The 10,152-nt window shown below is 45.7% G+C and overlaps 1 long non-coding RNA gene across 1 annotated transcript in view; it reads left to right on the top strand.

The window, feature by feature from the left end:
- Window positions 1–8,236, top strand: part of LOC102241441 — a 20,681-nt gene extending 12,445 nt beyond the window's left edge. Inside the window, exons 3-4 of the long non-coding RNA XR_313658.2 lie at window positions 6,698–6,864; window positions 8,145–8,236. This is a non-coding gene — a long non-coding RNA (uncharacterized LOC102241441). The remainder of the gene's footprint in view (window positions 1–6,697; window positions 6,865–8,144) is intronic.
- The last annotated feature ends 1,916 nt before the right edge of the window (window positions 8,237–10,152 follow it).

Genomic DNA, 10,152 nt, shown 5'->3' on the forward strand with positions numbered 1-10,152 from the left:
TAGAAAACACGGGTGTGCGGCTCCCTTCTGCCAGGTCCCAGGGAAGCAGGGGGATGCCTTACAGGGCTGTCTGTCTAAGACCTGAGCCTGCAGTGTCCCTCCGCCAGCTTCCGTTGCATTTAGTTGAAGGCTCTGCCCTGCTTTGGGCCACAGGTAGCGTGAGGGTATTGTGGGAATGAGAAAAGGTACTGCACAAGCTGGCAGGGCTGTCACATCTCACAGGGACTGTCTGTCCCCTGCAGCTGCGTGGGGTGGACACGGTCACCAGAGGTGAGCAGTGGGCTTTGCAACCACCTCAATCAGACCCCGAGCTCCATCATGAATTAGCATCACTTTCCTCATTGGATATTACTATTCTTATGGGGATAACAATAGTACTTTACCTCCTAGAGTGTTGGGCTCCATCAAGATTAGCTATTGTTGCCCGGCCAGCGTGGCTCAGTGGTTGAGTGTCGAGCTATGGACCAGGACGTCACAGTGTGATTCCCAGTCAGGGCACATGCCTGGATTGCGGGCTCGATCCCCAGTGTGATTCTCTTGATATTTCTATCCCTCTCTCCCTCTCCCTTTCTCTCTGAAATCAATTATATATAAAATCAAAAATTTTTTAAAAAAGATTGCTATGGTTACCCAACAACAGTCTTCAGTCCAAATTGAGTCCAGAGCCCCCTTTTCTCTTTCCAGGCGAACACAACTCCGTGTTTGTAGATTTCTCTCGGGGAAGGTGGAGCCCTGAGTGAGCACACACTGATGAAACATACCTCCTCTCTCCCGCTGCATGCATCAGGGTCCTGCCACGTAGCTGCCCTCTGAGGACTCCTGTGTGGTCTCCCTTCTCATTTTTCATCCCTGTGCTTCTCCGCCTTCCTGCCCTGCTTGTCCTCGAGGTGCAGAGGGGCTGCGGAGCTCAAGCCCTCAGTGTGCCCTCCTGCAGCTGCTGCCTGCAGTCCTGAGCTGCTGGTGCCACACTGTACGTTCTTCAAAAATTTACTGCAGCCCATTGTGCTTTCTTGAAAATGCTGACATAATGTTTCTCTGGCAGAATCTGTAACATTCGAATCCTGGCAATGCTTAGATTAATGCTGACACTTTTGTTGACCCTCAAAATACAGATAAGCTGAAGTGGTTCAGCTAATGTCAGCATTCAGGGGCCTAAACTTTCCAAATTGACTGCAGCCACTCTAGAGCATCCTTACTGCTAGGAAAAGTGCCATATCTTCTGGCAAACAGGGGTGTTTTTCTTCTTCAGATAAGAGGTATATAAAAATTAAGCTACTTTTTTCTTTCTTTTTTTTTTTTTTTAACCTTGGCTGCTCGGAGCTCTGAGACAAATTGTATGTTCCAGTGTAAGAATTATATTTCACTGTTGTTTCCTGTTCTATTCATCTCCTCTCCTGGATATTTAATTCTTGTTGTAATTATCCTAAAACATAGGTCTTTTTATTGTAAGCCGACTCTAATCCCCTTAGAAGCATTAAGTAGAAAATGATGCATGAATTATTAGGAGTGGCTGCTCGGAGCTCTGAGACAAATTGTATGTTCCAGTGTAAGAATTATATTTCACTGTTGTTTCCTGTTCTATTCATCTCCTCTCCTGGATATTTAATTCTTGTTGTAATTATCCTAAAACATAGGTCTTTTTATTGTAAGCCGACTCTAATCCCCTTAGAAGCATTAAGTAGAAAATGATGCATGAATTATTAGGAGTGTCATCGCCCCCATGAAAATACATAGTCACTGTTGATTGTTCTGTCTTTCTGAGTATAACACCTTTCTTTTCTTTTCTTTTTTAAAAATATATTTTTATTTATTTCAGAGAAGAAGGGAGAAGGAGAGAGATAGAAACATCAATGATGAGAGAGAATCATCGGTGGGCTGCCTCCTGCTCACCCCATACTGGGGATGGAGCCCGCAACCCGGGCATGTGCTCTGACTGGGAATCAAACTGAGACCTCTTGGCTCATAGGTCAATGCTCAACCACTGAGCCACACCGGCCAGGCCTGAATAGAACACCTTTCAAAGCCAGGATTCCTAAAGCCTGTTCTATAAGACACTGGTAGTTCCCATTCTATTAATGGTTTAATAATTTCGAAGGCATGGGGTATTTCAGTTGGGATGTGCTTGGTTGCAGGTGACTGAAAAGCCCACCTACTGCACAGGCTTGAACATTAAAGGAGACTCTCTGGGTTTTGTGACCCAAGTGTCTCATGAACTCCGGGGGTAATGTGACCGAGGTGCTGCCTCTGGTTCTATTTCTTAGTCTCTCCTCGCTCGGCCCTCCTCTGTGTTGTATTTTTCTTGAGGCTGCTCCCCTCAGCAGGGGCGGGGACTGCCAGCTGCCTCTGATGAGCCTATCCCTGACCTAGATGCCACAGCAAGGGGACTGGGAGTACTCGGAATGCCGGTGCCTGCGACCCCACCCAACGTCCTCAGAGGCAGCACAGGAGGGTGGGAGGTGGAGTGGAAGATGGAGGGAGGTTTAGTGCTCCATCTGACAAATGAAAAGGGAACAAGGGAAGGACTTTGACCTACCATGAGCAGAGCTACTGTAAAACTGGGGATGTGCATTTATGTGGGATGGACAATGCCAGATTGTGTCTTGTTGGGCCTGGTCATTTCTATCAAAACACTCTTTTGTTGGCCTCCAGAAGAATTTGCTTTGGGTTATCTCCAGAATGGGCAGGTGGGAAGCTTACTACAACAATATTTCTTTTTTAAAATTTTTTTAAAAATTGATTTTAGAGAGAAAGGGAGAGGGAGATAAACATTGAAGATGAGAGAGAGTCATTGGTCAGTTGCTTCCTGCACGCCCCCTACTGGGGATTGAGCCCACAACCTGGGCATGTGCCCTTGACCGGAATAGAACCCGGAACCCTTCAGTCCACAGGCTGACACTCTATCCACTGAGCCAAGCCAGCTAGGGCCCTACAACAATATTCCTTAATGTAACATGTCTCTACTGCAAGTTTGTAGTTGCGTGTGTTTTTTTAAACATATTTTTATTGATTTCAGAGAGGAAGGGAGAGTAAGAGAGAGAGAGAAAAAAATATCAATGATGAGAGAATCATCAATCAGCTTCCTTCTGCTCACCCTACCCTGGTGATCGAGTCCAAAACCTGGGCATGTGTCCTGACTGGGAATTGAACTGTGACCTCCTGGTTCATAGGTCGATGCTCAACCACTCTGCCATACAGGCCAGGAGCATGTTTATAGTTTTATAGGGTCCATCAATCAATCAATAGCTGGTTTGAGATTTGAGTTTAGTGCATCAGAGGGGAGGTTGGTTCCACATGCCCAGGGAGCAGACTGGTGCTTGATTCAGTGTACCCACTAATTGCTTTCCTCCAGAAAGAGCCTAAGGGTCTAAATACACTCCTGCAGAGAATGCTCATAAGGGGTTCTGGACACCTTTTCCTCTTAATCAGCCAAGAAATAGTCTAATTCTTTTAAGAAAATATGCTTTTATTCTATTTTTATATTTTCCTCTATCTGGCTGACACTTATGTCTGAAGTAAGCAATTATTAGAAGGCTGTCAGAATTTATGGAAAAGAAGAAACCCCGTGAGTGCATGCGCACACACCCGGACACACAGATGACTTTCCTTACCTCAGCAGCTTTTCCCTGCTGGACTGGAGGTGGGACAATGGCCTCTGTCAATGCCTTTTCCCGAGGAGCACTGTGGCCTTGCGTTCCCCTGCAGAGCTATGGGCTTGGCCGTATGCCACGGCACAGACAGCATAGGGTTCGCAAGTAACATGACCCAGGTGGAAGAATGGGCATCTTGACTGGTAAGGATGGGCCATGCTCCAGGAGATAACCTTGCCATTTCTGAACCCAGATTCAGATGTCGTAAGAGACAGTCTGCTGCCGGGTGAGGCCAGGGCCCCTGCATCTCACTAGGGTTTAGAGCACAGTATGAACTTTATCGGCAGCTGTTCAGTAAAGGAGGGTATTCATGCATATGGATGCGGTGACAACTGTTTATGTTTCTGTGGCTTTGTCCTCAGCGAGGAGAACCAGACCAAGGAGGCCTGAGGCACGCTAGCACAGGTGCTCCAGGTGTGATCATTTCGTAATTACTGTCCACTGCTTAACACCTCTCCCCACCTGTCTTCACTTCCACCTGAAAAGGCAGGAACAAGGACATCAAAGGCCATTTGTTGAATCCTGTATGTTTTTTTTAATATGTATATTTTTATTGATTTCAGAGGGAAGGAAGAGGGAGAGAGAAACATCAATGATGAGAGAGAATCATGGATCCGCTGCCTTCTGCACGCCCCACACTGGGGATCGAACCTGCAACCCAGGCATGTGCCCTGACCGGGAATCGAACCATGACCTCCTGGTTCATAGGTCGGCGCTCAACCACTGAGCCATGCCAGCTGGGCAAATCCTGTATGTTTTTGGTGATGGCACAAGACAACTGAGTGACCGAGGACTGTTTCTTGCCCCGAGAAACACTGCTGCATGCCCATGCCAATAAATGCAAGCCCCTCCCCCGCCCCAAATGGAGCCAGTTGGTGGCAGTGTGTGCTTGTGCTTCTGTGAACTTAGCCACAGGGCTGCCAAGGACGACAAGGGGAGGACTGGGAAGGGCAGGTGGGGGCTGGGGAACCAGACCAATGAGGGGCTCTCCCTCAAAGGGAGTGGTCAACCATTCAAACTACAAGGTTCGCAGTGGTTCTCAACCTTCTGGCCCTTTAAATACAGTTCTTCATGTTGTGACCCAACCATAAAATTATTTTCGTTGCTACTTCATAACTGTAATGTTGCTACTGTTATGAATCGTAATGTAAATATCTGATATGCAGGATGGTCTTAGGCGACCCCTGTGAAAGGGTCGTTCAACCGCCAAAGGGGTCGCGACCCACAGGTTGAGAACCGCTGGTTCAAAGGGTGGTGGGTTGATTGGTTCCAAGGCTCTGGATTGATCTGGCTAGGACATGAACGGACTTGAGGTTGAAGCGGTGGTTCTTGGACCCCAGCGTGTTGATCAGGGCCCTGAGGCAGAAGCCCATCCTGTGAATGCTGTGAACACTGGGATTTCTAGAAAGACCCGCCAGTAAGGAGATCTGCCTGGGAGAGCAATTTCAAATTTACCACGGCCTGGTCTTTAGCAAAAGCCGGGAAGATTACTCAAAGGCTGTGGGCTCCATCCACAGCTCAGCTGCCGGATGGAACTGGCTGGGCCCAGCATCCTGCAGAGTTGCTTTCACCTCACTGCAGTGTCGAGGTCAGGCCACCAGCTGAGGTTGATAAGGACATTCACTATGTGACACGGTCTTTGCTTCCCAGGCACCCTCAGGAGAAATGTGACCCACTTGAACAGGAAATTGGCACTTCTCATCATAAGACTTCTTTTCATCTTAAAGACACTGTGAACCTGGTAATTGTCTTCTCTCAGTGTTGCAAGTTTCTTAAAGCCAGCTGTCAGCAGTGAACCTGTGTATAGGTTTTATAGTATGCATTTTTATATTTATGAACCCCTCGCTCCATTTTACACCTCTATCCTTGTCTCATTCTTTCTTTTTTCACCTCCTTTTTGTTTGTTACCTTGATGCATTCGATGTATCCTTTACGTTGCCCCCCAGTGATATGCTAGAAACTTTGTTAAATATTCAGGAATTTTGTGTGTCCCTTGCTAGACAGTTGATAGTTTGAGACCAGCCACAGTGGGAGTATTTACACTATGGATATAGGCAGACACTACAAAATAAGTCTTTTAAAAAAATTTTTTTTCCTTCCAAAGAGCTAGTTTACCAGCAAACCACTGTTTAATCCTTTCTGGAAAAGGTAGAGTCTTAATCAATATGTAAGAGTATTATGAAATTATCTACCTTATTTAAGTGATATATAATTATAAATCTTAAGAGCAGTGGCACTGTTTTGGGTTGAAACATGTTTCAAGAGTAAATAAATTTATGAGGTTGGGTTTCATAGCTGGCAAGGGAAGAACAGGATTCATTCTAGAAGGTGCCTTCTAGGCAGCCTGGCTGTCGGCAGCTGTTCAGTAAAGGAGGGTATTCATGCATATGGATGCGGTGACAACTGTTTACGTTTCTGTTGATCACACTTTCAGTTGTGCTCGGCTAGAGCTAAGATTTGGTAAATCTAGCAGTAATAGAAGCAGGTTGATATCCCATTCAACGTGGGATGGTTGCTAAGGGAGCAGTCAATGCAAATTAGAAGTAATAATAGCTCTGGTTTAAAAGGGCAAAGAATTAGGACTGGGAAGGGGAAATGACTCCCTGCAGAGGACAGGGGTTTTGCAGGGACAAATGTGATGCTTGCTCTTCCTTCTGCTTCTGCCCTGGACAGAGAGCCGAGAAGGAGTGGACGGAGCAGAGGACAGGGGAGCTGCAGTCACTGCAGGCAGGGCCTGGCCGCTCCAGCCTCCGCTGGCCGTAGAATAGGTTCAGATAGACACGAATGCATGTTTGTGACCCAGAGTTGGCAGCCTTGCAATCATAAACATTGGCAACAACAGGAAAGAGAAGAGAAGAAAAAATCTCTGACAGTAAAACAGCAATTCCTAGGCCACAGACAGTGATGCGGAAGATGGCTGGAAAGTGCCCCGAACCTGAAGATCCCAAGGCATTGCAATGGGATGGCTCATCGACCACGGAAGAGCTCATGGTTATTGCATCTACTGCCTAAAAATAAAGTGCTAATAAGCCATTTAATTCTCACGACAGACCCAGAAACAGAAGCACGGATGGATGACGTCGCTGCCCAAGGTGCTCCGTGAAGGAGAGAAGGAGCCAGGATTTGTGGCTCTGCTCTCAACTGCTCAGGTCAGACAGAGGAAGGACTTGTGTGGATGGCGATGGTGTTAAATGCAGTCATCAGGCCCAGGGAACAGGTAAGTGAAGAGTCAAGATGTAAGTAGCGTGAGAACAGTAAAAGAGAGGCCAATGGCAGATTGAGGGGTGGGGACAGGACAGGGCCCAGTTCAGGAGACATACAGCCTTGAACCAGAGGGAGACAAAACCCACCTAGAAAACCTAAACAATCTGCTATCTACTGGCCAAATAGCACCATATATTCAGGCCGTTGCTGAGCCTCCACATGGTTAACGGCAGCTGCGCGTGTGGATTTGAGGGGCTGGGGGATTAGTGAAAAGGCTGGCCAGGGCTGGCCCTCATCTTCCTGTTAGTAGTTCTGTGTTCAGAGAGAGCCCATGCCGGGTTAGGGCAGTTTCTTTAGGGGACCATGCTGAGCTGTATGTTGGGAGTAGCGACCTGTAATCCAAGGGGTGGATTATCCTATAGGGCAGCTGGCTGGGACAGTCGGGAGCAAATCCCTAAGAGCACTGAGCTGAATCTTAAAGGAGAAAAGGGGAATGTCTGTGCCACTAGAACAGGATGAGTGCTGGAAACTTGGTTGGCTGAGCACAGCCTTGGTCCTTCCTTGTGAACTCCATCTACTTACTCCTGCAGATGGCAACTAATGATCACAGAGCACCAGCTGATCAAAACCTTGGTGGATTGATGGTCAAGTGCAGCAGGTCCTTGATTGACATTGTTTCATTCAATGCCATTTTGTTATAATGTCGATGAGACCCTTGGGGACTTCATTCTTGTTTATAACAATCAGCCTATGGTAAATTGTTTCATTATAGTCATTTAGCTTAAAGTCATAGAAGCTATTGGTGACGTGAAGTGAGGACTTTCTATAATTCTTGATTAAACCATCACACAAACATGCCAGGGTCCAGACCTTGTTTTGTTGGAGGAGCTCTTGGCTGTTCCTTGGACGGAGCCCTGACTTCTGCTAGGTGACTTTGGTGTTTCCAGATCCAGCAGCACTGAAGGCGAACTCTGGCTTCTGTGCAGTGAGCTGGAGGGTGGCAGCATCCCCTCCCAGCTTCCTCCCACGTGGCCCATGTCTTCACTGAACACTTTTCTCTCTCTGTTTTAAGAACAGCTTTATGAGATATCATTTCCACACCATAAAATTCATCTGTTTTAAGTGTATATGCAATTCAATATTTTTGTATATTTATCGGTTGTATATATACAACAAATGTAATTTTAGAATATTTCCATCACCCCAAAAAGGAACCTCTTTGCCCATTTGTATTCAGACCCCATTCTTACCCCCAGACCCAGGCTACCACTAATCTACTTTGTGTCTGAACAGGTTTATGTGCTGGTGAAAGAGGGGATGTTTTGCAAACACAGCATTTGCCCTGCATCTGGGGTGGAGCAAACATGGACAAGTTGAGTATTTTTACATGAGCTGATGTTCAGTCCCATATAATAATAAATTTTGTAACTTGACCTAGTTAATGTGCTAAAAGATAGAATTAATTATCTATTGCTTATCATCTTTGAATATATTCTATGAAAGGTAAGAGTCCTTGGCTGACTTGAAGGTCCAGACTTTTGTATTGCTAGAGGATTGTAGAACAGCCTATGAAAAGTAGGATGAGTACCTATTTTTTTGCTTGTTTATCTTTTTTTGTTGTTGTTGTTATTAATCCTCACCCAAGGATATTTTTTCCATTGATTTTTAGATAGAGTAGAAAGGAGGGAGGGAGAGGGAAAGAGGGAGAGAGAGAGAGAGAGAGAGAGAGAGAGAGAGAGAAACATCGATATGAGAGAGACACATCGACTGGGATTAGGCCTACAACTGAGGTACATGCCCTTGACCGGAATTGAACCCACAACCCTTCAGGACAACACTTTATCTACTGAGCCAAACCGGCTAGGGCTGTATTATTTCTTATATGAATGCCCAGTGTTGGCTTTAGTATTATAATGCTACTTAAATACATAAAAGCTTCTATGCAGCTATAAAGCCAAAACAAATTTCCAACTGAATATAATAAAATCTACAAAACCAATAAAATTCAAATTAGTGGCATCAATTTAATGCTGTGAATGATGCTGTGGTGCTGACACTAAATTGCTGCTCACAAAGTAGAGATGATACACCGCCACAGAGCTTGCCTCCCACCTTCGTTTGAAACCGAGATTTCTTTTCTTACAGCTCGAACTTTCTAGGGAGCTGGGGAGCAAATGGGCAGAGGCCTGAGACCCTCTTTAAGGACCCCCAGCTCTGTGTCTTAATAACATGCATCTTGCTGGGACACGGCCCTGACCAGCTTGGTTAGTTAGTTTTCTGCCCTTTGCAAATAGGTGTGTGTGTGTGGGGGGGGTTCTTCTGCAGGCCTAATGAGAGGACCACAGAGAATCTGAGAGCCAGAGAGAGATTGGAAAATTATGAAAAGCAGATACAGAAACTAAATATTTTAGCAAAAGAGGAAAAGGCACAGCGCTTCTGAGAAATCCACAGTGTGACTGCACAGCACAATAAATAATGTTCATGATCATGACCCCGAGCAATGAGTGGAATGTTGAATTAGGCTGAGATTCTCATGTTGAGGAAGACCAGGCAGTCCATCTGGGCCCTTTGGCTTTGCCCTTGAATGAGCAAGCAGACTTCGGTTAGCTCTAGACCTGTGCATTGTGTGTGTGTGTGTGTGTGTGTGTGTGTGTGTGTGTGTGTGTGTGTGCTGGGATGGGGGAGGGAGACTGAATTCTATGACATTCAGAACAAATGACTTCACACATGATTAATTGTGCCCCCCACACGCCCTGCACTCAAGGCTGCGGTAATTGCCCCATTTCAGGATTTGGAGGCGGCACATCTGACCTTCTAGTTTTCATCTCCACACCTCTTCATGCCTCTTCTGACAGATAATTACGGCTGAGTGTGAGCATCAACAGGAAGGCAGATGTCTTACCTTCGTGTCGGGCACTTAATGAGCATTTTAAGGCAAATTATTAATAACAGTGCTCAAGAAAATGAGATCAGCCAAAGCTTCTGAGATATTGACTTACATTGTGACTGTGGAAGAAAAAGGCCATTTCCATGACAAATAGGGGAACTTTTATGAAGTAATTAAATATTCATATATCCAGCAAATATTTATTACATACCCTTAATATTCAAAATATCTTATTGGGAACCACAGGGTACACAAAACCATACATGATTCAGTTTCTAATCTAATGGTGTTTACAACCAGGGAGTTTTTAAAAGATATATTGTTCCAAAGACATGCAGTATAAAGAAGTGTCAAAAATGTAGTTCAGGGGACTCTTCCCCCTCCCCACGTGGGATTCTGTGCTGTGAGATTCTT

The sequence above is a fragment of the Myotis brandtii genome, unplaced genomic scaffold (assembly GCF_000412655.1).
Source record: "Myotis brandtii unplaced genomic scaffold, ASM41265v1 scaffold248, whole genome shotgun sequence".
Classification (NCBI taxonomy): domain Eukaryota; kingdom Metazoa; phylum Chordata; class Mammalia; order Chiroptera; family Vespertilionidae; genus Myotis; species Myotis brandtii.